Consider the following 27,950-nt stretch of genomic DNA (forward strand, 5'->3'; position numbering starts at 1 on the left):
GAGCCGGCGGCAGACACTTAACTGAGCCACCCAGGTGCCCCAGACCCATTTACTTTTGAAAATAAAACTAAATATCAACAAGCAACTAAAAATGGAAATAAAACACAAGGTGGCAAACCTTGTTTAGGTTATGAATAATCAATCTCCATCATGGATTTGCCCCTGAGAATGCACTGGACCCCCCCACAGCCCAAGCACTCCCTCCCTGTATCAGCAAACTGCAAACACCCACTAGTCTTCTCAGGGGTCACTCAGGACCTCCATGAATTACCCGGGGTGCCATACTCAACACTGAGAGTGCACTGATTCATGGACTGCCTACAGCAGTGTGGTGGGGCTAGAGTATCGGTTTCCCCATGAATAAGGCAGTGTAAGCTCAGAGGACCTGAAATCGCCTTTTCAAAGGACTCCTAGCTTCCCGACTTGAGTTCCTCCTCTACTGCTACTTCATACTATGTTCTTTTTACTTTCTTACTCTCCTAACTCCTGTGCTCTACTCTGAACCTGTGGCCTCTGTGTTGCCCTTGGTCCTCCGGAGCTGGGACTTGTATTGGTCTTGGAACCTTGCTTTTCATTACTGGATGCCAGTGTGGCATGTCTCGTGATCCGGCTGACTGTGGGGAACCAACCCATGACATCAGCCCCTTGGCTAGTACGGGCTCCAGAACAACAGGAGTTTGAGACCCCAAGCAAGAGGGAGTGACTCCCTTCCGTCCAGTCTTCTCTTTGGGACAGATCTACCATTACACAGAACTTAATGGAACTATGATTATAGGATGAAGGGTGGAAATTAGGAGTCTACAAGATTGAAGACCACATTTTGGAGCTGGCACCTGATGGACTGGAGCAGTGTCCAGACACAGAACAGCCAGAATAGAGGTCCTAAGCTCACAAACTTGTAAGAGCTTGGAGGCTATGGCCATTTGGCATGTGTGCGCCTGGTCCAGCTCAGCTGTTGTTGCTGAGTTGGAAAAATAAGCCACCGAACATACCCTGCCTGGTGTCCCCATTTTCAGAAGAAGTAAAAAAAAAAAAAAAAGTCCAGATTTCTAGGTAAAATTTTTAAAATTTTGGATTGTGAATGGGCCATGTAAAACATGTTTGAGAGCCAGTCTTCATCCTCCGATCTCGAACACTGAGTAGGGAAACAAGCAAGCAACATGAGAGGCCGCAGAGCACAGCAGCTAAGACATAAAGCTTAGAGCTAGATTTCCCATGTCCAGATCCTGGCTTCCGCACTCACTAGCTCTCCTGCAACCTCTCTTTGCCTCATTTTCTCCTCTGTAAAATGAAACTAATATCAGTCCCTACTAATAGGGTTTAATGAGGATTAAATGAATTAACATTCATAAAGTGCTTTTAATAGTATCAGGCATTTAGTAAAGGGTTAAATAAGTGTTTATTTGAAAAGATCTAAAAAACATATCCCAGGAAAGCCTGCCCAGGCCAGCTCTGGAACCTCCCGGATGGCAGATACATTCAAATTTCTCACTCAGGCTTAAGCTCACCAGAATGGAAAGACATTTTGGAATAAAAGATTTGATAAAACAGGTGGGAATAAGCAAGGGACCATCAGCACGACATTTTTGGTGGCAGCAGAATATCCCAGTGCTAAAACCTAGTGGTGTTCTATGGAAATGAGAGGGGAGTTGATTTAAGAATGTATTTCTTACTGGTCTTAATAACCTTCCCCAAGACTTGGGCAGTTCTGAAAGAGAAAGCAAACGGTCTCTCCTGCACACAGGAAGGAACAAATAATTGCTGAAATGTTTGCCTCTGGACTGCGCTCAGTTACTCTGTCGGCTTTGGGTGGGAGGCAGTGTAAAGTCAGGCCCAGTGGCTGGGGAGCTGGTGCTCGTTCTTGGCTAACAGGCAGAAAAGGAACAGCTGACTGTGAGATGGAAACTCATTCGCTTCCTCTCTTCTCAAGAGACAAGGACCGTCCATCTGTTAAAGCTTCCCAGGGGACCCCAACATCCCATTTAACCTCCTTTCCACCAACCCAGTGTGAAGTTAAGAAAACCAAACCCAATGGAAACACAAGCCCTTACACATCGGAAGTCATGGGAGAGGACTGGTTGACCTCCAGGTCACTACATGAGACGCAAAGAAGCAAAAAGGGACTTTTAGGAAAAACTGCTGCCTCGAGGACTGTAGTATGTCAGAAGCCTAACATCTGCTTTGACCTAAGATCCAGCTTGAGCCCCACAAGATGAGAAATATAAAGTACATTAAAAAAAAAAAAAAAGTTATCTTTAGTTCCTGCTTGTAGCTTAGAAAAAAGTGCAGAGGTCTCTCTGAGTGCTTGGAACTAGGGTGGCCGCTGCTGCTTGGGGGTCCCTCTGAGGTCTGACTTGGCGTGGACACCAGCTGCTGGCCCTGGGATGTGTTGCTGCCTGAGGACAAGGAGCCTCTCCTTTCAACAGAGCAACCGCGTCTCATGAGGACAAGAAGGGAGACACCCACTTCTTTTTTTTTTTTAATTTTTTTTTTTATAAACATATATTTTTATCCCCAGGGGTACAGGTCTGTGAATCACCAGGTTTACACACTTCACAGCACTCACCAAAGCACATACCCTCCCCAATGTCCATAATCCCACCCCCTTGTCCCAAACCCCCTCCCCCCAGCAACCCTCAGTTTGTTTTGTGAGATTAAGAGTCACTTATGGTTTGTCTCCCTCCCAATCCCATCTTGTTTCATTGATTCTTCTCCTACCCACTTAAGCCCCCATGTTGCATCACCACTTCCTCATATCAGGGAGATCATATGATAGTTGTCTTTCTCTGCTTGACTTATTTTGCTAAGCATGATACCCTCTAGTTCCATCCATGTTGTCGCAAATGGCAAGATTTCATTTCTTTTGATGGCTGCATAGTATTCCATTGTGTATATATACCACATCTTCTTGATCCATTCATCTGTTGATGGACATCTAGGTTCTTTCCATAGTTTGGCTATTGTGGACATTGCTGCTATAAACATTCGGGTGCACGTGCCCCTTTGGATCACTACGTTTGTATCAAACAGTTTGGTTTCTTGCAATCGAAGACACCAGAAGTATTTGCAGTCCTGAAGCCTTTGGGCAGGACGGCCCAGCCCTCACTTTTCTACTGCCCACTTCCCTTTTCTCCCCACTTCCCTGCCACTCCACCTCCCCTCCCAGCCCCCAGCGTCCTATTCTATTTCTTATTTCTGAGTTCCCCCTCTCTCCAGTAAGCCTTTTCTTATTCTTGATGTTTCATTCAATCTAGCACAAGACCCGCAATCAATCAATAGTTTATTTAAATTCAAAACTGTATTTTACTCCTGAATAAACATAGTTTTTCCAGTCTGCCCCAAAAGAATACATGGGCCTTAAACGCAGGGTTAGCTGGCACAGCTATAGCTATTATCCTGGAGTGTTAACAGTGTGTATTGATACAGCTTCCTATGGCTTTTTAAAAAAATTTCACAAGATACTAGATTAAGCAGGGCACCTGAATCACTCTTTTAGGAATTTACAAGATTCATCCATTCACCTTACCACAGCAAACCTGTATGCGTACCTACGTGTACCAAGCACTCTTAATATGGGGATCCTGAGATCTATAATGTAGCCACTGAGCTGGTACGACTGAGAGGTCAGCACGCCCCACACAGACAAGCAGTGAGAGGGGCTGGGCTAGAGGTAAGCCCGGAGTGCCTTGGAAGCATGGGTCCAAGCCTCAGAGGAGCTTGCTGGGGGTGAGGGGGAGAAGCTGGAGAAGACACCTGAAAACAGTGTTCCAGCTGAGCATGGAGGGTGAGTGACAGGCTAAGTCAGAGGGGACGGGCATCCCTAATAGAGAGAATGGCAGGTGCAAAGTAATGGAAAGGGAATGTACATGGCTTCGTGCAAGATCTTCTGGCTACTGAATCTGGCTGAAGTGTGTGGGAAAGCGATGAGAAATGAAGCTGGACAGGAAAGTCTGAGTGAGTCAGCTCACGAAAGGTCACACTGAGGGAAGAGAATTTATAATGAAGGAGATGGGAGCCACTCAAACATTCTCCATCGCTCTGGAGGCAGTTAGAGGATGGATGGGAAGAGAACCAAATGACAGGCAGGTGCACCTATTAAGAAATTATCTTTGTAATCTAGGTGAAATATAGTAAGGGTCAAAATGAAGGTGGTGGTGATGGGGATGAAACAGAGAGATGACTGAAGGAGACATATTTAGAAGCAATGAGGAACAACGACGCTTGGCTAAGTGGCTGCTTATATGTAAAAAGTCAAAGAGAAATTCAGAATGATCCTAACTGTTTGGCTTGATAATAGGATAAAACTTCTATTATTCCCCCATATCTGGCTTTTTTCTCCTTTAGACACAGAAGAGGGTAATACCAAATGCTGTTAAGTAGGACCACATGATTAGGTCTAGACAATGGATTGTGAGAAGTGATATATGTCATTTCTAAGCCAGATTATTTGATTGCTAATGTGAGCTCCTCCAGCTTTATCTTTCCTTGGAAGCATATGCTGATAAGAAGTTTCCATAAGATGAGTAGCAGCCTGGAATACCGAGCCAACACATGAAGAGTCACTTGAACCCACAAGAGATTTCACATTGGTAGGAAAGAAACTTCAGCTGTGTTGAACCACTGAGATTTAGGACTTTCTTTTTAATAACAGCATAATATAGTCTGTCTTGACAGATACAGTCAACAGTACTTAGAGGAACTGACATACTCAAGAAATGGATGCTCAGGTTTATTTATTTTTAATTATATATATTTCATATTTAATTATTCTCTTTTTTCCTTGGTCTAGAGTTTTGTCAATTTTGATTATCTTTTTAAAAACCAGCTCTTAGTGGGGTACCTGGGTGGCTCAGTTGGTTAAGCATCTGCCTTCCACTGGGGTCATGATCCCAGGGTCCTGGGAATGAGGGTCTGGCTCCCTGCTCAGTGGGGAGCCTGCTTCTCCCTCTCCCTCTGCCCCTCCCCACTCTTGCAAGCACTCTCTCTCTCTCTCTCCACCCACCTCGTGAATAAATAAATAAAATCTTTTAAAAAAAGTTTTTAGTTTCATTGACCTTTTCTATTGTCTTTTTAATCTTGATTTCATTAATTTCCTGCCCAATCTTTTTATTTCTTTTCCTTCTATTGACTTTGGGCTCAGTTCTTTTTCTAGTTCCTTGAGGTGTAAAGTTAGAGTGCTTATTTGAGAACTTTCCTGCTTCTTAATGTAAGCATTTATCACTATACACATCTTCCTCCAAGAAGAGCTTCTGCTATATTTTTCCACTGTAAGGTGCTATGATGGGTAGAAGATATAATTCTTGCTCTTGGAGAACTTATAATCACTTAATATCTCATAATTATATAACTGTCATTACCAAAAAAATTCCTTAAGTTTGCAAAAGGGTTCATCACCAGGTTGCCCTTGAATATCAAACAAGACTGTTATGTCTCCTAATGTCACTAAGAATTCATTTATAGGCTTTTAACTACCATATCTGACAAAGAATTAGGAATTACTGTGAATTAAACTCCTTCAGAAACAAAGACAATGTTGCACAGATATTATAATGTATGTTAAATGTGAAACGAATTATAAAAATTCGTGTTAGGCACAGTTGTTCAGAAAGAGTTTTTATGTAAGTTAAAGTATATCTATATAGTAATTAATGCAGTACTATGCAATTATCACACTTTCTGGGACTTAGTGGATTTTCCCTAACCTAGTTATCCTTTTGAAGCCATAGGCACAAAGCCTATAACTTGGTAGCTGGTTCCAAGTGAATAATGTTTTCTTAATTATGATCCATGAAGTCATTCTTAGGCTTGATCTTTCTTTTTAATTTTTTAACATTTTTAAAAAAAGACTTTATACATTTATTTGATGGACAGAGATCACAAGTAGGCAGAGAGGCAGGCAGAGAGAAAGAAGGAAGCAAGCTCTCTGCTGAGCAGAGAGCCCGATGCGGGGCTTGATCCCAGAACCCTGGGACCATGACCTGAGCCAAAGGCAGAGGCTTTAACCCACTGAGCCACCCAGAAGCCCTCTTTTTTATTTTATTTTTTTTAAGATTTATTTATTTATTTGAGAGGGAGAGTATGAGCAGGACGGGCAGAGGGAGAGAGAATCCCAAGCCCAACTCGGCTTGATCCCATGACTCAGAGATCAGACCTGAGCTGAAACCAAGAGCCAGATACTCAACCAACTATACAGCCTAGGCACTCATAGGCTTGCTCTTTCTAAGTCTTGGACAAAAGTTAGAAAATGTTCAGCATGTGCTTCACTTTACTATGCCTTTCCTAAAAGTTATCTACTCAAATTACAAGCAAATACTAACTCGTGATTAACTTCTAATAGCATAATACAGAAGGAACACAATTTGCATAAATATTTTTAAAATGAGAAACACCCAAGTACAGCTTTGCACATTTCTCATAACTTCAACTACTGTGACTTAGTGTTTATTTTAACATTACTTTCCCCTGACAGGGACAAATAGAAAACCCTTTCAGTGTTTTGGAAGAGCCAAAGATCAGTCACATGTCTTGGTCCTGGCTCCCTGGGATTAATGCCACATGACTAAAAGAAAACGTTTTTGGCTTTCTCTGGTAGTTCATACTTAAATAAATAAATAAATAAATACATTTTTAAAAAGCATTAATAATGGTAGATGTTTAAGCATTTGCTATTTCTTAAGTGCTCTGCTGAAAATTGTTCATATAATTTCATTAAATCTTCACAACCGGATATGACAGGAGCTCCTGTTATGCTCACTTTATAGAGAGAAAGTGAATGTTCAGGAAGGAAGGTCAAGTCTGTAAGCCCTCACAGATGCTCAGCAGTGGTGTGGGGTTCAAATCCAAGAAGGTTGACCCTGGAGCCTGCTGTTCTACCAGCTCATGCTTGGCTTCTCCAAACTTGTGCCAAGCTCCCCAACCCCTCACTCCAATAACCTTCTTATTGTCTTTCATCAAGGATGTGAGGTGTAACTTGGAAGAATGCAGCATCTCTGTCTCATTCGTGACTTTTTTTTTTTCTCAACTCTGAGGTTTTTCCTTTGACCAACCAGATTGATTCACTCAATCTGGATATTGGTTCTGTAACTGTAGAGATGAAGTTTCCTTCCATTTGTCAGCTTGGCCTCTGCCAAAGACTTGCTTTGAATTTTTAGAAAGATTGGATCTCCTCCCCTTTCTTTTGAAATGACTCAAAACTATGTTTCTCACTTGGCAGGGGGAAGGGGGGGAGACAGGCTTCCTCTATCATCTGCTTCTTCCCACCAGCCAGAAGGATTTAGGCTAGCATTGCATTCTGTGGTGGATATTCTTAAAATAAATAGGGTATTGGAAATTAAGGGATGACACCTTAGGAGGGCAGGTTCCTTTTTCTCCATGAAAATGGAATTTTAAATTCCTTATCTGTCCACATATATTAATATCATGCCGGGTAGCCATTAAGTGCTTTAAAAAACACAATAACATTTTAAGGAGACAGAGGTAACTCTAACATGCAGGAGGACAGAGAACTGAACTACGTTAATCAGCAATCAGAACACCCCCTTAAATCAGCAGTATTATATAATTTTGAAAGCATTTTCATTTACATAATCCCAATTAATCTCAATCAACCTTATAAGACACATAAAGCAAGTCTACTTACTGCCTTATGGTGGCTTAGGAAATATAGAACTTTTCAATTCAAGTCGCTTGCAAAGTCAATTCTAAGCTTCAGTCTCCTTCCAAGAGGCTAACACAGTGAGTGAAAATGCATCTACTCTTTATATACAGATGTCAACAACCAAGAAGAAAACAGAACTATGACCAATAAGAACCACCATGCATATTAAGTGCTGGGATGCCAATGCTGACTAGGGTCAAAGGTATTAATTATGAACACCCTGATTGGAGGAGTGCACTCTCAGATGCTGGCGGAGGAAACGGGAACAACCAGGAGAAAGAGGGGAGCTAGGTATTTGAAGGCAACAATAAATAGCTTCTTTATAAAGATTTGACAAAAACATCCATATTTTATATGACCTGATAGGATTGTTCTAAATTCCTCGAAGGACAAAGAGTGCTTGTAATCTTTATGACTCTGGAATGAAGGGCTCCAAATGGAATTGTTCATGGGTTGATTATGAAGATGGGTTAAAGTGATGTAACTCAATCTCTCCCAACAGCATGTGGACTCAAGGAGTCAAAGTGACAGGGGCTTCTGGTTTCTCCTTGGTCTTTGACACACCCATACACATGGCCATATAAGGATTATGTGCATTGATACTCCACACCCAGTGCTTGATTTTCCAGAGTAAGAGGGATTCTGTTGAACAAAAGCTTACTTGTTCCTAATGTCATCTTCCCCAGTGAAAATTTTGCCATTGTTGTCAATCAGACTTAAACCAGAGAGTCCACCAAATACAACAGTTTGAATTTCCTTTCCTGTTGTGTTTGTTGGCACTTGGGGTCAAGGTCAAATCACTCTTCCTCCAACTTTGTGTTTATGTGAGGACTTCTCAAGGAATATTCCTAGCCTCTCTCCTCCCTGACTCACAATCCCAGGGGAGAAGCAGTGTTTTCTCGAATCAGAGCTTTGAAGATAAGAAGCAGGCATGAGTAGCCTCAGACCTTCCTTACCTTTTTTTTTTCTTTCTCTTTGGGGTATTAACTGCCTACAGGAAGTATGCACTCCTGTATGCTCTCACTATATGGTTAGGGATTCAGGGCTCATCCCTGTGGGGATCTCTTACCCTGCCCCCCATAATGGTGTGTATTTCTCCCATTAAGTTTGAATTCACAGGTTCTGATCTCCAGTATGGTAGATGATAGACTTACTAAATTCTGGCAAAAGAGAAATTCAGATTTTCTCATCCAGGTTTATGGCTTTAAATAAAATCTATATACTGATAATCACTATTTTTATATCTCCAGCTTGGCCCCTCTCCCCTAAACTCCAGACCCATCTGTTTTAAATGCCTGCTCATGCACTTTTGCGTGTTTTAGTATCTTAAATACAAACTCCATAAGGGAATGGGTTTTTTTGTGTTTCCTCACTGCTCTATCTTCAGTAACTAACACACTGCCTGGCACATTAGAAAAGCTCAATAATTATTTGTTGAATGATTAAATGACTGTGAAGTAATTTTTCAGAGATTTCTGAAGTCATTTCAAACTTACAGAAGTAATTTTAAACCTTAATGGTTAGAACCTTGATTTCCTTGGACTTTTAACTCTCAAGGACAAGAGCTTTTTATTTTGGACCTTAATTCTGTTGGACTTTAACTCTGGAGTTTTCATTCGTAGACTTTTTCTCTGAGAAATTCACAATGGGAAAATGTTTATAACAAATTGAAGGCATTGCCATATTGTTGGCGTTTCATTAATATTTATCTCAAAATTGTCATTTAATCTTCCTGCTAAATTTCTGATGAGTCTATTGTACAGTGTGGCACAATTAGAGATGGATTTTCCAGCTTTGAGTAATTTAATTAATGCATCCTCTCTGAAATTAGCATCTACATTCATTGTTCACTCACACAATACAGTGTTGTCAATTTCTAGGGAGCCTGTGCTTATTCCTTTAAACTAGAGGGCAATTGCAAACTGGAGAGCTGAATGGCCCTGTGCAGCTTTTTCCCTTATATGGTGTTTAAAATAAAGCAAAAACAGAGTTCTAGCTTTGCCCAAAAGAACCAAAAGATGCAGCAACACGGGGCCTCTTCCTCCAAGATTGTATTAGTGCTGCTTCCTTTAGAAAGGGCAGGTGGTCTTTGTTTTACAGTCTACCTCCCGACATTCACTTATGTCACCCATCTGGCTTCAGAGGCAAGACTGGTCCTGCTCTGAGCCTCTAGCTTTAGAGGTCTTATTTTGGCTGTACTCCTCCTCATGAGTCAAGGAGTCCAAGAGCCAAGGGCATGTGCCCACATCAACTTTGCACTGACCTTTCTCTAATTCTAGACTACCTTCTAGCCAAGGATCCCAGAATGTCCTGTCTGATGGGTCTAAGCTACTTCTAGGACCTGTGTGAGCCCTTCCCTGCATTGGCCCTCCCAAGGGCAGACCAGCAGTGCTGCTGTGGTCCTTAAGAGCAGGCAGGACAGCTCTTCGTGTGTGTCAGTGGGTGGGTAAGAAGATGGAGCTTAAAAATGCAGGAATGGAAAGTTCACGTGGATGGTCAGCCCCTTGAAAGAAATCTGTGGCCTCGTCCCTGGAACCTGTGAATTTGTTATCTTACACGGCAAAAGGGACTTTATAGACATGAAGAGGTTAAGGATTTTAGGATGAAAAGATTATCCTGGGATAACTTGATGGGCCCAGTGTAATCACACGAGTCCTTATAAGAGGGAGGCAGAAGAATCAGAGTCAGTGGTAGAACACGTGATGAAGAAGAGCTTGGAATGATGAGACAAAGGGGGCCATGAGCCAAGGAATGTAGGCAGCTTCAAGAAGCTAAAAAAGGCAAGGGAATAGAGTGTCCCCTCAGGGCCTCCAGAAGTATACAGCCCTGCTAAGACCTTGAGTTTAAACTTCCAACATTTGGAATGACAAGATAATGAACTGGCGTTACTTGAAGCCCCTAAACTTACGGCAACTGGTTACAGAAGTTCCAGGAGACTCATGCAACAGGCTTGCATGTACAAGAGGCCTCTCAGGAGGGGCCAGAGATGGGAAGGGAAGAGCAGTGAGGGGCTGTCAGGCTTCCACCTGTGCTCTCACCTCAGGCAGCATCAAATAGTAGCTTGTAGTGATATGGGCTCAAAAGATACTGTTTCCATGAAAGACTTAAACCATAGCCTACACATATATTTTAAGTTTTATATGTTATGTCTGTGCAGTGGCCAAAATGCCAGGTATTGTTAGCACAACAGTATTCAAGTAATCCATCCACTTATGTAGAAGTTACAAAATTATTCAGGATGGGCTCTAAGGAATAATATCATCAAATCGTGATAAACCAGATACAAAGAAGAAAAATGTTTCATTGGGACTTTCATGCATCTTTTTGACAAGCTTCAAACCAAATTTTCCTATATCAAATTCCTCAAATATTTACTTACTTTATTTACTGTTCCCAGGAAACAGACATCATAATAGGTTATTCTACAGTTTAAAAATTAAGGAAATAAAAAACAGAAAATACACCAGGTAATCAACAAGGGCAGAATGCTAATTCACCAGGAGAAAGGAGAGCTATATTGGATGCCCTGATCTTTTTAATTCAGACTCCTCAAATCCATATCCTTAAGGAACATTTTCCCCATGATAAATGTGATTACTTCAGGGGCTTAGGTCTACAGAACAATGATTGTTTTCCCTCCTAGAAAGCAGTGCTGGAAATGAGGGTTTGGGAGGATGGGTAGAAAAAAATACCTAGTTAGAAAACATTTTCCTACAGTTTCTGCTTTAGCTCAGGAGATTCTTTTCAATTTTTATTTGGTTGTACATATATTTGCTATAAGTCACTTTGTTCACATAAAGTTCATAAGAAATAAACAAGAATCAAAGAATGATTGAGCTATACAAAGCTTTGACTTGGTCAAAGCCTTGACAATTTCTAGAAAATTCTGAAAGTCAAGGCATGTGCAAAAGTGCTTTCTTGTGTCCTCTCTCTTTCTCTTCCTCCCTCCTTTTGGAGGGGAAATGCCTGGAGAAATAAGACTTTGTCCATGTGTCTGCCTCTAAAGAGAGCTAAGTATAAAATGTAGAAGAGAAAATAAATAGGTAAAGAGTAGAAAGGGAACTTCAAGGTGCAGTGCTCTTACCAAGAGGAAAAAAAATGAAGAAAGAAAAAAGTTTTCACAAGTTATCTAAAGAACATCTGGCATAAATTGACCAGAAAATGCAATTTCAGATGAGTGTTCTCTCAAGTCTGGAAGGAAACCAAAACCTTACTATAAATCTCCTAGTTGAGGTTTGAGAAGAACAGTATATGAGGCTGCATTTCGTGTACTTTGAGTGTAGTTAATTCTTGGGTTTTTCCTAATTTCGTTTCAGGAAAGGGTAATCAATAGCATTCTTGGCTCAGCTTGACAAAGAGCTTCTTGTCTCGGGGCTGACTCTATTCTCTTGAATGGATGGACCATACCCAGTCTCTTCAGAGGCTCCTCGTTCCCGTTCTCTTTTGGAAAGGATAGAAACCATTTCAGCACTCCCTTTTAGAGAGCACTATTTTTAAATAGAAAAATTTGGAAAAATACAAAGCAACACAGAAATTTTTCCTGATTGGCCTTTGTGGATCTGACTTGGTTCTTAATGTACCCCTCTCCCCCTGCAAACAAAATTCTATGCTATCAGGACTCAGCAGCTTTTATGGGAGTCCAACGTAATGCATGTTGGACCCCAACACCATGCACCCCTCCAACACACATACAACAGGGCTGTGACCATCTGTAGGCACTCACTTCAGCTGTGTGCCAGAGGACTTGTTCCCAAACAGAGATATTTTAATCCTCTGGAATTCAGATTAAAAAAAAAAAAATTTACTCTTCAAATATGATTGACCCTTGCACCTGTGTGGGTTTGCATCAGATCTGTATTATCATGAAGATCCTTCCCTCTCTTTATTAAGTGTGAAAGGATGCTAAAGAAAATCTAGACTTTTCTCTTTCTGTCTGATCGTATTAAATCCATTTTTCATGCCAAAACCATGCATCAAGGAGAAGCTCACATGTTCAGAGCATTTTATCCCATTAGCAGCAAGTTTACTGAGGAATACCATTTCTTGGCCCTTCAAGCTGCCCTCAAGTGTACCGAATCAGGGCTCACACCATGAATGAGATCCTGGGAGCCAAAAAAAAGGGAGGCTCTCTAAAAAGTCTCCCCCACCTTTCATGTAATGCTCTGCTTCTGTGAGCACCTCCATTTCCCTCCAGTATTCTCGACCACCGCCCTCTTTGTTTTCCTGCTCCTTTATCTTATTTCAGTTCATTACTTTCTCTTCCACACTTTTCCTCTGCTATTCGGTCCCATTTTTTAAGCCAGCAAAATATCTTTGTTTCCTCCTTCCCGCTCCTTTGGGTCTCTTCCACGAAGGGAAGCCTTAGTCACTTCTATACTTCATTCCAAACCAAAATAAAGTGAACAATCCTCAATGTGTTAGAATGGGTTCCCCAATATTTTCATTGAGAGGAATGACTTTTTCTGTCTTCCCAAGCTCTAAGATCACTGGGGGAGGGACGTTGACGACAATGACATCTCCAGGGCTCTGCCCCTCACCTTCACAGAGGTGTTTCCCAAAGTGTGGAGTGTGTATCACTAGTGTTACTCAGGCAATTTTAGATAGTGCAAGGTTATGGTAGATTTTGGTTGTCTGTTCGTAATGTGCATCATGCAAAATACAACTGGCATTTCAAATCTGTAACTTCACAGTTACTACTGCTTAGAGCAAATCTAAGTTCAAATATAAAAAGGGAGTGTTTTAAAGAAAGATATTAGGTAAGAAATAGTATAGATGGAATGTGGATATAGTAAAATCACGAAGATGGGTCACAGATGACTAAAGCTTGGGCAACTCTGTTTAATGGAAATGATTTGAAACCAAGAAGAACCGGGTATGATGTCAGCTTCTGGCCATACTTTGTCCTTCCTTGCAAAGCCCTGAGCTCAGGGCAGAGGGTGGGAATGCAGCTGTTACCAAGGCTGGGGATTCACAATTTCACACCAGGGACCAAAATACAAAAGAAATATTTCTGAATGGATAAATCAAATTCATATCCTGCTATAACCAAGGATAGTATTACCATTGACTTACAGTTAGAAGCACTCTGATAAAATCCTTTCAGTTGAGAAGCTAAAAAGCCCAGAGAGGTCACATGATTTGGCTAGTTATCATCCCAGTGAAGAGTAGCAGAACTAGAACTCAAAGCCCAAAGTTTGCTCCTTCTAAATCTTTCTATACTACATTCTTGTTGCCAGATGAGTCTTTCTGACACCCAAGTCTTACCTATTTCTGTTTCTATCTAGCTAGACTTAAGAGAGTAGCAGGAGGTAAAACCAGAGGGACAATACAAGGGGGCAGGGAGAGACTCTACCAAGACTTGGTCAGTATGAAATCTTTTGCAGGATTCAGCCAAAAGGTAGAGCTAATAACTGTATCTTCTCCAGGCAAAAGAGCCAGAGGAAGTGACATAAGAAAAGAACTGTCACTAGGACAGTCTGAAAATATTGCTATCGATAGAGTCCTCTTCACAGAGCCCTCTTTTAAAATGTTTTCTTATGGAAAAAAATAAAATGTTTTATCTTGGAATAATTTTAGTTTGTGGAAAAGTTGCAAAGGTAGTACGCAGAGATCATTCTCATATCCCTTACCCAACTATTACTAACATTTTACACAGCTATGGTGTAGTTATCAAAACTAAAATTCATATTGGTACAACACTATTAAGTAAACTACAGGCTTTATTTGGATTTCTTCAGGTTTTTTGTTTTGTTTTGTTTTTTCATTGTTTTGTTGTTGTTCTTCTAGGATACAGCTTAGGATACCATACTGTATTTGTCACGAGCTCTCCTGAGACTTCTCCAGGTTGGGACAGATTCTGGTCTTGCTCTTCATGACTTTGACACTTTACAAGAGGCCAAGTATTGTACAAACTTTCCTTCAATTTCAGTTCATTTCATGATTAGACTGGGGTCAGGGTTCTGGGGAAAGAGTGCCCTTCTCATTTGCATCATAGCAATGGATACATGATATCGGTATGATTATCAGCAGTGACATTAGCCTTGATCACGTGTCTATAAGGCTTACCCAATGAAAATTTTCTCTCTTCCTTTCCGTGTTCTGTTTGTTAGAAGCATGTCATTAAGTCCAGCCTACACGTTCAGAAAATTAAGCTCAACCTTCTAGATGAAGAATTATCAAAGAATCTGTGATATACATCAAAACTACCACAGTCATTAGTAAATATTTGAGAGAAATACATTAAGGCTATGCAAATATTCTCTTTCTCCTTAAATGTCTGCCGACTGATCTTAGGATTCACCAGTGGATCTTGTCCATAGCAATTATTGTTGTGATGTCCTAATGATGATTTTCTATCGCCCACATTTCTTCTACATTTATAGTTTAGAATTCATGTTTAAAAAAATATGCTCTTTCTATTCCATGTATTTATTTAATCATTTATTTATATCACTGTGGACTCATGAATATTTATTTTATTCTTTCAGTTATAATCTAATATTATTATTTTTTTTTGGTCAAATTGTTCCAGCTTTGTTTATACAGAACTTTGAGGTTGACTCCTGTATCCTTTTGACATGCTCTATCCTTAAAAAAAAAAAAAGAAAAAAAGAAAAAGGTTTTTTTTAGCACTTTCAAACTTTCTAGTATTATAAGGTGCTCCACATTTATCTTGCATGTTCTCTGTCTTAGCTCTACAATCAGCCATTTTTCCAATGATCCCTGGTTTCTTTAATTGGAGAAAGGTATTTAGAAACCAAGATGTGGAAGCTGGGTGCATTCATTTTTACTGGGGTGTCATGCTTCCAGGCTCTCTCAATAGACAGTTAGAAAATACATGTACATATATGAACCCACATATACACACATATCAATATTAACTTCTATGTTACTTGTTTCTATATATAAATATGTACATATGTGTTTATGAGTATATATACATGCATACATACATATATGTGTATGTATTTGTGTAAATGTACTATAAATATATATATAGATATACATATTTCAGTATAAATATAAGATTATACTAAAATCCCCAGAAGTACTCTGAATATAACTGGCCTAATATTGACAATCAGTGTCAACTTAAAGGCTCCACCTCGTCTCTAAAGTCCTAGATTAGCAACTGTTATGTGTTGAATTGTGTCCCCACAAAAGACACGTTGAAATCTGAAGCCACAGTACCTCAGAATGATCTAATTTAAAAATGGGGTTGTTGCAGATATAATTAGTTAAGATGAGGTCATACTGGAATATCCTTAATCTAATACCACTGGAGCCCTTAGAAGAAAAGGAAAAGGTAGAGACACAAAAGAAAGACAGCTTTGTGAAGACAGAAGTGGGGATTGGAGTTATAGTGTCACAAACCAAGGAACTCTGGAGGCTATCAGAGATGAAAGAGACAAGAAAGTATTCTTCCGTAAAGTCTCTGGAGGGAGCATGGTCCTACCAACACCTTGATGGCAGACTTTTAGCCTCCAGAACTGTAAGAGAGTAACTTTCTGTTGTTTCAAGTCACCAGTTTGTGATATTTTCTTATGGCAGCCCTAGGAAACTAATACAGCACCTATGTATTTGACACTATCCCCCCCACTGGAATACTAGCTTTTATTGTTTGTTTGTTATGTTAGTCCCCATACAGTACATCATTAGTTTTTGATGGAGTATTCCATGATTCATTGTTTGTGTATAACACCCAATGCTCCATGCAATACTATTTCCTGTCCTTTATATTCTGATTACACAAAGATTATCCACTTTACTCCAAAGGCTATTTCAGTTATGTCACATTAAAGACCATCTGGATGCTTCCTAGACCTCTGTCCTTGGTAGCAAAGATAATATCTTATTTTTTGTTACATCGCTATCACCTGGTTCAGTGCCAGGTACAGGTGCTCACTAAATGTTTGCCACTTGAACACCTACAGGCCTCCACTGTCTGTCAACCTCCTAAAGTATCCAGGGGAGTCTTCTTTCTAATACCGCTCCCCCACTTTTTTCTTTTTGGCCTTAAGATCTACTAGGTAAGGTTCATTCATCTGTCTTTCCTTCCTTCCTCCCTTCCTTCTATCCTTCATTTCTCCCTTTCTCCCTCCCTCCTACTGTCCCTACAACTAATATTCACTGAGCACGTACCATGCATAGACTAGTTTTGGACACTAGAGAATTAACAGTGAACAAAAGAGACAAAAATCCTTGCTGCCTTGGAGGCTTACATTCTAATGAGGGAGAAAAATCTAGATTCTGAATGGCAAATTACCTATGTCTAAATGACATGTAAGTAGTGGCACAGAATGATAGACTGTACTTTGGGAATGATTCCCATGGGTTACTTAGCCAGCTGTGCTCTGGTAGCTTCCTTCCCCAAACCAAAGCCCTTGGCTGAACAGCTGCACTGTTCTTACTCAACTTTTAAATTATTCTCTTCTCCCTAAGAAGGAGAGGGGGCTGAGGGAGAAGGGGAGAAAACAAACTGGCCAGAAAAAAGAGTACAAAGGAAGGAATGAGAATATTGATTCTCCTACAATGTATTTTTTTTTTCCATAAGGAAAATTTTTGGTTACTATGATGCAAAAGCAATAACTGTTACATCTGAGTCTGAAGAAATTTCTAAACATTTCCTAAATAATTCAGCAGCTTCAGGCATACTGGGTCACATTACACAGTAAAAACCAGAATCCACACATCATTCAATTCTGAACGAACTGACACTTAGAGTTATCATTTTAGCCAACTCAACTTTCCTCTCATTTTATATGATTCCTTCCCCAAACCATGCCTAATGTTCCTACAATGTATTTTAACACCAACCCTTCCTGAGCTGTGTCAGGCCTTACCTATGTTAATGTCTTTGTTATAATTACATCATTAATTGAAAACACAACTGTATAACAATAGTGGCTAGACAGAATTGAGAGTTTGCTATGTGCCAGGAAGTGGTCTAGACACTCACCAACTTGATCCCACTTAGTCCCCACCACAATTCTATGAGACAAGTACGATCATTTTTCATTTCACAGATGAAGAGCTGGATGCTCAGAGAGGTAAAATCATTTGCTCTGAATCTCACAGTTAGTAATGGCAGAGTCCAGACACAGATGTCAGTGTGTCAGATTTCCAAGTCCTGACCCTTCCTCCTATTTTTAGGGAACCCTCCCTCTCCAATGGGCGGCACCAGCTGGCCAGAGCTGCCACCCAACACAACCTTCAAACAAAATTCCTTCCATGAAAATGTTCTTCTCAACAATGGACCCTCTTGCTGACCCTGTCCCTTTCAGCACATCATTGTGAGGATTTCTTTCTTTCATTTTTTTTCTGAACTGCTCTGTCCCAGTGCTCTGTCTCCCCTGGTTACTGGGGTAACATATCTTGGGTGATATCTGCTGGATTTCCTATGGCCATGGCCTCTTTATCTTTCCCAGCACCTCTCAGCCTTCTAATTGTCTCCTTATTATTTAAGCCAGCATGAAGCAATTTTCCAAAACATCCAATTAGCAAGTGCACAGAAGGAACTGGGTCCATAATTAATTAGTGACTCTAGGACACAACAAAGCAAAAGTAAAGCCAAGGATGTGGAAAGCATTGAAAACTGAAACTACAGGAAGAAGAGACACACATTCCAGGACCCTTCCCCACGAGGGGCAAAGAATCCAACAATCTGCTCACTAATTCAAATCCCCAAAGCCCCTCCATACATTTTGGGACTGAACAACATCAATCACTGGGTGACAGTCCCAAGTGGAACATCTCCCCCTCAGGATGAATGGCTGCTTCTGTTTTTTTAGCAGTGAACTGATTCTTTGCCCATTGTTTTCATGAGAGAAGGTTGGCCCCTCTTTCCTCCCACAATTGTTCAAGCCTCTTCAGAGACAATCTTCCCTGCAAGATGGCCCCAACCACAGGATTTCTTGTTCATCAGCAGAACAGAGGCCAAGTTAGAACATCAGGATTTAAGAGTCCAAGCTAGGATGACTGTGGCGGCCAAGAAAGGGAAGACTGTAGAAGAATGCCAGAATTCTCAGATGTACAGTTACTATTCCAATTTGGAGAAGAAAGGATGGCTTTGGTAGAAGTTTATCCAGATACCAGATTCCCCAGACACCAACTCATTCTCAATACACTTGTGAAGTGTAAATGGCAGGGGAGTGCTAGAACTGCTATTAGTGAAAGAGTTACCTTTTCATCAGGAGGAAATAAAGATGACCTCTTTGGGTTTTCTGGGGGGTTACCTTTTTCTTAGGAGGAAATAAGGATTATCCTGTATGGTTTTTGGTTAATATGGACTGTCCTTATTGCCTGAAAGGTCAGAGCCAACAAAATAAGAAGCCTGAACAGCATCACAGCAATTTCCCACATCTCACAGGGATGACATCACCACCATCACATACTTGCCAGCAGGGAAAATTAGAAGACTTACATAGAACACTAGAGTTGTAGGAATCTTTCACTACTTTTTCTTACCCATAGCCTAATTTCCTTTTGGCTCTAGACTGAACTAACACTAGCTTTCAGGGCTGATTTCTGTACTTATGGGATTATACCCCAACCCACCCCACCAAGCCACAGTCTGAGCACTTTGATTACTACCATGGCAATGAATATGAGTAAGATAAGATGAAAGGAAAGTGAAAATAGCCCCTAAGACCTTTATAAGACAGACTAGCTGCTGCCACTGCTGCTCAAAAGAGTAAATAACTATGATGCATGTTGCTAAGCAATGTTGCATTTTCAGTCCTTAATAACTCCATTAGTAACAAAGGATGACAAACTACATTTTGAGATTGATGAGATGCTTTACCTTGCTTCTGTGAATAATCAGCCTCAGCAACCATGGCTCCTAACACAAAGCAAAAATGGTTGTCCTTTGTCCCCTAGCTGGGATGCATATTAGAACTCAGTGGTATATGTCCCTTTGGAAAGTCTAAGGGTTCTCTGCTAACTCATCTCCCGTGGTACTTTAAATCTTAAAGAAAAAGACATGAATTAATAAATAAGCACACATTCTTTCCCCAAAATGCTACTTCTTGCTTATGATATATATATATGTAATGAGTGCTTGAAACTGTGAATTTTAAATACCATACCCTCAAAGGTTTGTAGTACAATGACTGTACAAATTATCCATCCTTCTGATTCAAAGATAGTGCTGTTCTGGGGGATTCTATGTGAAGGTGACCAACTCTGCAGACCAGTCCCAGATCTTGTGTTGATAACAACTACCTGTTGGTTTATAGATGCTAGAAAATTGCTCAAAATGAGTTGTCAACTAATGGCTTCTTGCCCTTTTCCTCCAGTTACCCAGAATTCCCAGTTACTAAGTAAGTATTAGAAATAGTCTGCAAGAAAGTAACCTCTTTGGCAGGATTCTACCTATGCAATTCTGGAACTTTTCATCTCCTTAGATAAGCAATGCTGCACAAGAGACACTACGATCTGAAAGAGCAGAATCTTGAGCCAGACTTTCTAAGGTAAATCTCAACTACACAAGTTCCCATTGAGTGCCTTGGGCAAATTCATGTCTTCCTGCCTCTATTTGCAATGATAAAATAAGTTGATATATGCAAATATATGCAAAAATAATATGGTATATGTTTAAAACAGTGTCTTCTTCTGGCCCCTTTTGGCTCTGGAGCAGAGCTATATAAACGTTTGCAAGAATCTTCAAATACCTCCTTGAAACAGGCAAATACCTATTTGTAAAGGAGGAAAAAACTGACTCCAGAGTGCAACCTTAGGATCTGTATTTGCTGCTTTTATATTTCAGGGGAAGTCACCAATCTAGAGAAGCTAGAAATTGCCAAAATTTGAATTCCTATAACATCAAACTGTTACTAATTATGGTTCTGGTCATATGCCATATGTTTGCCAGAAATAACAAATGTTCCATGGAAAAATACGTGGCTAATAAGGGTGGGAAACACATATAGTAAATGTTCTTGTTTTTCTTGGCTGTTAACTTGAAAATAATGAAATACTCAATGAAAAGTGTCCAATTGCAGTGACTTCTTACCACTTCAGAAAGATATTCTTGAGCTACTGAAAGTTAGAAATCTATGTTCAAATAGCATCATCAAATAATTTATTCTGAATATCTTACCTTTTAAATTTTGAAAAATTTAATCTCCCAGGTGTTTTTCCCAATAGAAATTACAGTGGTAGATATTAAATTAACTCCATGTAATTCTCATTTTCAGAAACACAATTTTAGACTAGTGAAGACTTTCAATGTGTCCCCTTGAGCGTCATGAAGAAAGTCTTTAAATATAGTTTTGTTTTTGTGGGCTTTTTTCCTTCTAGGAATACATTTCTCTCAATTTTTCAGTATTGCTATTTAACAGGCTAAGTGTTTTAGACTTCTTTTAAACTCCTTTTATTTTACTTAAATGAATATGAGTGCAATGAGTTTTTGCAACTACCCAGTGAAAGAAACTTAAATTACTGATCAAGTGCTCTTCACTTACAAAGGCCATACCAGCAGTAGGAAGAGGAGGGTGCATTTTATTTCAGTAGCATTTACACTAAAGAGCAGATTTTTTTTTTTAAATAAATCAGTCTGGTATTCTCCTTCATTCCTATTTTCTGATATAAGTAAGGCATGATAATCCTGTAGGTGCGAAAAATTGATCAAGATCTGATCCAAGCTACTTTGCAGACAGGTGCTGTTACCTATAACATGATACTTCTACATGTAATATGTATGCTTACTAGGTGACAGGCAATGTCCGGGGCTAGAATTATAATAATGGAAAAAGCAGACGCAGGCCCTGTCCTCATGGAGCTTATATCTGGGGCAGTGCTGTTTAAAGTGCTGTGGAGCACAGCGACCTCACGAACTATTCTTATCAGACTGCAAGAGGGTTACTATAGATATTGCACATAATTGTTCAGACATTTTTCCAGTAGTTGGACATCACTGCAATACCCAAACGTGTGATTGAGTGAACTCATCTCACTGGATAGAGTACAGATGGGGTACATGCAGAACTGACATAATCAGTTTCCCACAGAGAGGTGTAAGTACTCGTTGTAGATAAGAAGATATGTATTGGCATGTGATGGATTGGAAATTTAAAAAAAAAGAAATCTAGCCCTCTCCAAGGATCGTTTGAAAAGCACTAGACTAATGCTTTCTAAGCATTATAGGGAAGAGAGAAAGAGGGATGGAATGGAAGGAAGGAGAAAAGAAGAAAGGGGGAGAGAGAGAGAGAGAGAGAGACAGAGACAGGGTGGGGTGGAGAAAGGGAGAGAGTTTAATTCCAACTGAGAACATCTGCAAAGCTACATGAAAGAAATTATTCTTAAGCATGAATTTGAATTTCAGAGGTTAGAGATCACAACACGAGAAGAGCTAAGAAGGCAGAAAAGGGCAAGGAGATGCTCGTTATGCAGCTCAGGCCGCCTGGTTCATGGCTGTCAGAGAGCGATATGGAGACAGGAGCAAACGGAGTTAAGAAGATGAATCTGAAAAGGTGGGCTGGAGTCAGTTAGTAGAAAGCTTTGAGCATCAGGAAAAAGAATTAGAACTTTATTTTTGAGACAATGGTAGTTTTTAACTATGACCCAACATGATAGGGAAATAAAAGAAAGCTCTATTTTACAAAATAATACTGGAGTCATTTGAAGTATATGCAATATTTTGAGGCAGGAGGCATTGAGGTAAATAATAACAGTAAAATATAATTTTAAAAACTAGTTTCCCTCATGGTGCCATATATTAGTCACATGTCGAAGTAAATGTATGCAATATTAAGTCTTCCCAGCACCACAGCATAGTAAAACACCACTTCAGAAGACCTAATCATGCGTGATTGAAGTGATTTTCAAATGCCATTCCTTCGCTTAACAGTGACAGAGAGAACGCACACTCTTCCCATTTTCAGAAACTTTGATTAAACCACAGATACTAAGGGAACATTAAACCACTATATTATTGTAATAACTTATACTTAAATGTTAAGTACCATCACCAAAGGACAAAAGAGTGGCACTTTTTTCTCTCTGTTGTTCTAAGCTTCCCATAAAACTACAATTGCACTCATTAAATGTGCCTCTTTTAAGTTTCTCTGTGTCCCCAAAAGGCTATTAATTCTGGCAACTGATTGAGTTGGAGTCTTTTTAAGATTCCCATAAATGTATCTTTAAAAAAAAAAAAATAGGTGAGCCACTAAGTAAGTTTTAAACTTTGAGGATAAAATTTTATAACACTGTAACAAATAAAACAAGCATCAAAGTATAGGCACCCACGCCCCCCAAGAAACTGTATTGCCATGTTGGGATTTCACATGTTTGACTGAGTAAAAATGTAATTAATTACCCTTCTAAGATTGGTTTCATAATATTATTTTTAATTATAATGTAAGAACTATAGAATTATAAAGATACCATCCTGTAAAACTGAAAGCCTTGCATTTAGGATTGGACATGTTTGCAGTACAACCATAACACAAAGCGAGAAGACAGTGCTGGGAGTCGCTGATTACATGTACTAAGGCATTAGCAATACAAGAGACGACTACCATGATGGTGGGATTCTACCGGCACCAGAGTACTCCCAAACATTCTCCACTGCATAGGACAGCCCCTTGTGACAGAATGATCTAGTCCAAAATGTCAACAGAGCTGCAGTTGAGAAACCCTGTACTAAAGGACCCAAGGACCCCACTAACATTTCCATTATTCTTCTTGGCATACCTGGAAATAATCACGTTGATTCATGCAATCTGAATATCGGAAATAAAAGACGTTTCCGGAGACTGAAACAGATTATTATTATGCCTCTCTTGGCTCTAATGAACTCTCCTCTGATTTCTGCAAGCAAGACCTGAAGGTGACCCTCACACGTGCCCTGGTTTAATTCCATCAATGGTGATACCTTATATGCAGATATGGAAACACTGCCAATCAGGAAATCTTCAAGCAGATCTTCAGAAAAGACTCAAACAAGTTTCCAGCTATGTCTGTTTTTCTTAGTTGTAAGTCACTTATTATTTTAAGATGCATCATCAATTAAATAACAGCTTTTGGGAATGTGACAATGATATACCTTTCCTTAAATGTAAACATTGATTTTAAGATGTGTATGTTTTTTTGGAGATGGTAAATGTGCAGAATCTACAAAGTATATTAAGTGTATAATAAAACATACCAAGCTCTGTGTTAAAACAAATAGACGCTGACATATTCTCCTTCTTGGATCCTTCTCCATCAATGTTAGCTTCCATTGTTTTCATTTAAGTCTTTTTATTGCTCCCCTTGTCTCCTGCCCACCATTCCAAGACGAGGAGGTAAGGTGCAACATGGGCTGTGGTATCACGAAATCCTCAGAAACAAGTATACAAACCTCACAGCTTCCCTCTCTTATGTCCTCTCTTTAACTGAAATTAAATCTCCAAAATCTTTAATTGAATTAAGTGCCATGAAGAACATCTGTCTAAGCATGGTCTTCGTGCTGCTAGAACATATCACTTTACTTAACTAAACAAAGGAATCACTACACTTAGATACAATACAATAAATATTTGAAATTATTTTTTAAATTTCACCTAAAGACTACCCACACCGCTCATGAACAAACAGTACATTAAGACTATACATCTCCTTATTGGCATATTATCTGCTTGTTCCATTAGAATTTAGGATCCATGTGAACAGGAATTTTGTCTTGTGTGCATTGGCTGAATGAGTGAATAAAAGAAAGGATGAATGAATATCATCTCCCAAAGAGCACAGTCGTTATAAAGTCACAAGCTTCTTTTATTTTCACACTAGTGATAGAAGACAATAGGACTCATTCTGTTAGAAACTATTCATGTTCATTCATGTTCTACTAAGTCTTTCATGATCTACCCCTGCCACTTTTCTAGCTTTTCCTCACATCATGTCCCTGTTGCTCTCCAGCAACACTGGCCTGGGTGCAGTTCCCAGTAAGTGCTATGTTCTCTGCTACCCCAGGTCCTCCCAGAACACTCTCCTCCAACCCAACCTCTTCCAATTTCTTCAGGGAAGTCTTCCATGATGACTACTTACTAAATGTAGTACCTGTATTTTATGGTCTCAGTTTCCCATGTTTGGTTTTTTCCCATCATAGTAGTGATCACATTGGTAAAATGTGCACAGTTATTTGATGACCATGTCCGTCGCATCCCACAACACTCAACTGTAGGCAGAAACCCTGCCTGTTTTGTCCCCTGTTAATATCACCATGATTTAACACAGTGCCTGTCATAGAGCAAGTATTCAATACGTATTTATTGGATGAATAAATGAATTATGTTTCTAGGAACATTATGTTATAGAATACAAAAGTCCAGTTTGGATTGTATCATTCTCCACTAGAGCTAAATTGGTAGGTGCTTTATCAACACTTTTTGGTTAATTGCAATCATTTATCTACTGTCACTAAACAATCTGCTCTTAAGTCTATATGAAACTAAGTCTACATGTCGCAAAATTGCTAGAAATCAATTGCTCTCTTTCTATTCTTTTTTTCTTCCTACATACTAATAAAAAAGCACCTTGGTTTATTATTTTTTTCCACTGAATTTATTGGCTACTTTTACATTAAGAACATGACTGTGTGGAAAATGGTTGTCAGGGAATCAATTATTTGGATGATCAGTATTGGTCTCTGAAAACATCTGGAAGCATACTTTAATTATCCCCTAGATATTTGGCATCTTGTGTTCTCAGCTTCTGAGATAATCTCTCCTCATGACTGTTCTTGAATGAAAGACATTCTCTTGACACAAAAGGTGGGGGTTTTGTTTTGTTTTGTTTTTGTTTGTTTGTTTGTTTGTTTTGATAGAGGAGAATTTATAGGACATTGAAAATAAAGAGTGGCAAACTCCCAGGCTAAAAGGATCAAAATCATATTTTTTAAGAGGAGAAGGAAAAGGGTCTTTAGTGCAGAAAACTATAAAAAATAGAATTCCATGCAAAGTCATGTAACTGAGAAGGTAGTTACATAGGAAGCCTTGGGGAAGTAAGGATTTCTTGAGGATCTAGACGGAATGACTCTAGCCTAAAGAAGCTAAAGAGAGAAACCCAGGTGACAGGAAATCAGAAATCATTGTAAACCTGGACTTTAGTCATAAACTTCACCTTAAAATAGTTTCTTTGCATATAGCTTTCCTATCTATTGCTATCAAGATCTCTGTCACTAGGTAAGAGTATCTGAAATTCTTGAACAAGATTACAGAAAGCACAGAAAATGGGACAGTATTTGCCAACTTCAGCCATCCAGGTGGAAAGCCCCAGTTAGGAGGTTTAGTCTCCTCATCCCCGCTGTACCCACTCCGCTCTCATGACAACAGTTGTTGAGCAGGAAGTGGCTCCTTCACTGCCTCAAGACTTTTCCTATCAATTTCTCATTCAAATTGTTCTTTTTTGATTCTGGAAGATGCCTTGAATGTGCGGCATGAACTCCTACAGCCTAGCCTCTCTTTGCTCTACAGAAACCAGAGATGAAGTTGAGTGTAGCTGGGGCTCACTCACACAGAGAATCTATAGTAGGGACCTGTCCCCAAGATCAGAGAATAGAGACCTGTATGATTGAGGAGGGGCAGGGACACCAGAAGCCAATAGCAGACATGTTGATTCTTTGCACCTCCAGGTCAATGGGAATGGTTCTTATATTAAATCTTAACTCGTGCTTTCCTATCGTTTGGGCAAGAACACACATTTTCCTTATTTAGTTTGATGTCAGAAAGATCCAAGGAACTCATGCAATGGCTACCATCATGTTTACAGTTGTGATGATTATAAGTATTTCAACCAGATTATCACAAGAAGAAAGAGCCTCTAGAGCTGTCTGATCACTACCAACGTAAAAGCACAATTCTATCTTGGTCTCCAGGAGAAATACATTGGGGTTTAGGCTCAGTTTTCAATGATATGAAGGAAAAAAAGTTAGAGTTTGTTTATCATGACTTCAAATATTTCATTACTGTCTTATGTATCTCATTGAAAGGACTGTCCTATCAGATTTGGAATATAGATTTTTTCACTTTCACTTTCTTGTTACATACAGGTAAGTCATGTTGTTCCTCTAATACCCAAACCAAAAAGACTTAATGGGGATAAACAAAGTGGGATGAAAAAGAGATGAGTCCACTTAAATTTCATTTTACATCAACTTACTTCCTTTCCCTGCCACATCACAAAAACACAAAATAAGGTTCTGTTCTCACCCACATTTACTTTATTTTTGCCATTTGTTCTTCATTTCAAACTACCTGGGCAAGTAAATGTTAGATTAATATTGATGCCTTGTTTACAAACAGCCATAATAAAGTATTACCAGGGTCTAAGCCATATTATTACCTTGCTTATAAATCTTATCTGGCTCTCATCTGGGACCATTAGCATATCTTGAAAAATTTCCAAGAACTTCATATACCAGTAGATTTCCCTTCCTGAAAAGCCAATTTCCTAAATATTCAATGAGATGGCTTTTGAGACCCACCCACATCAACAAATTAGGAAAGTAATGATGTTCCTATCTTAACAGGAAATCCACTACTGTGGGTGCTGCTGCCCTAATTATACCATAATAGAATTTCAAAAGAATTGTTTCTGAGTTAAAAAAAAAAAAAATCCCATCTACTTGCTGCACAATATCGGCTTCAATTTTCCACACCAACAGAGTAGATTTAGAAAGTAAGGAAGGGTACATATATATTGCTTTTTTCCCCCCAAGTAAGAAAGTCAGGTTTTTACCTTCGTGATCATGTCTCCTGTTAGTTTTTTATTTTTAAAGCAAATTTCTCACACTTAAATAAGGTTACCATTTAATCAGAGTCACCACAGAAGAGAACAGATTTTTTAAAAAAAGAGAACGTGTCATAGTTTTCTTGTCAGTAACATACAAATTCATCAAGAATTAAAGTAGAAATAGATACCTTGTGGCCAAGGTTTAATGGCAGATTAATAAACTAGCATTTGTTATTTACCAGACAGCAAACATATAAACACACAACAACCTAGCAGAGATGCAACATTTTTGCATTCTGAATCATAACTTAATAATAATCACAATTTAAAACCCACACATTCAAGAGGTTAAAAAAGGGAACTCACAAGGTACAGTCGGGCAGCGTCTTGGGTTACAGAGCCTTCCACAGGATCACGACAGATTTTATCACCAGCAGCTCAAGGGCCCTGCAACTGAGATCACTCATAATTAATAAATATTTTACTTGAACATTTGACAGTTCAGTAAGCATTATGTAAGGCCGTTACTTTTGTTTCTTCTGCAGTTGCCTTTGCAAACAGGAAACAGGAAACACAC

At 39.4% G+C, this 27,950-nt stretch overlaps 1 protein-coding gene across 3 annotated transcripts in view; it reads right to left on the reverse strand.

The window, feature by feature from the left end:
* NCALD (neurocalcin delta) overlaps nucleotides 1–27,950 on the reverse strand; it is a 382,803-nt gene that overhangs the window by 121,217 nt on the left and 233,636 nt on the right. For all 3 annotated transcript variants that reach the window (XM_032316832.1, XM_032316829.1, XM_032316830.1), the window contains one exon: nucleotides 27,740–27,826. The gene's annotated coding sequence lies outside the window, so the exon portion shown is untranslated. The remainder of the gene's footprint in view (nucleotides 1–27,739; nucleotides 27,827–27,950) is intronic.

The sequence above is a fragment of the Mustela erminea genome, chromosome 16 (genome assembly GCF_009829155.1).
Source record: "Mustela erminea isolate mMusErm1 chromosome 16, mMusErm1.Pri, whole genome shotgun sequence".
Taxonomy (NCBI): Eukaryota; Metazoa; Chordata; class Mammalia; order Carnivora; family Mustelidae; genus Mustela; species Mustela erminea.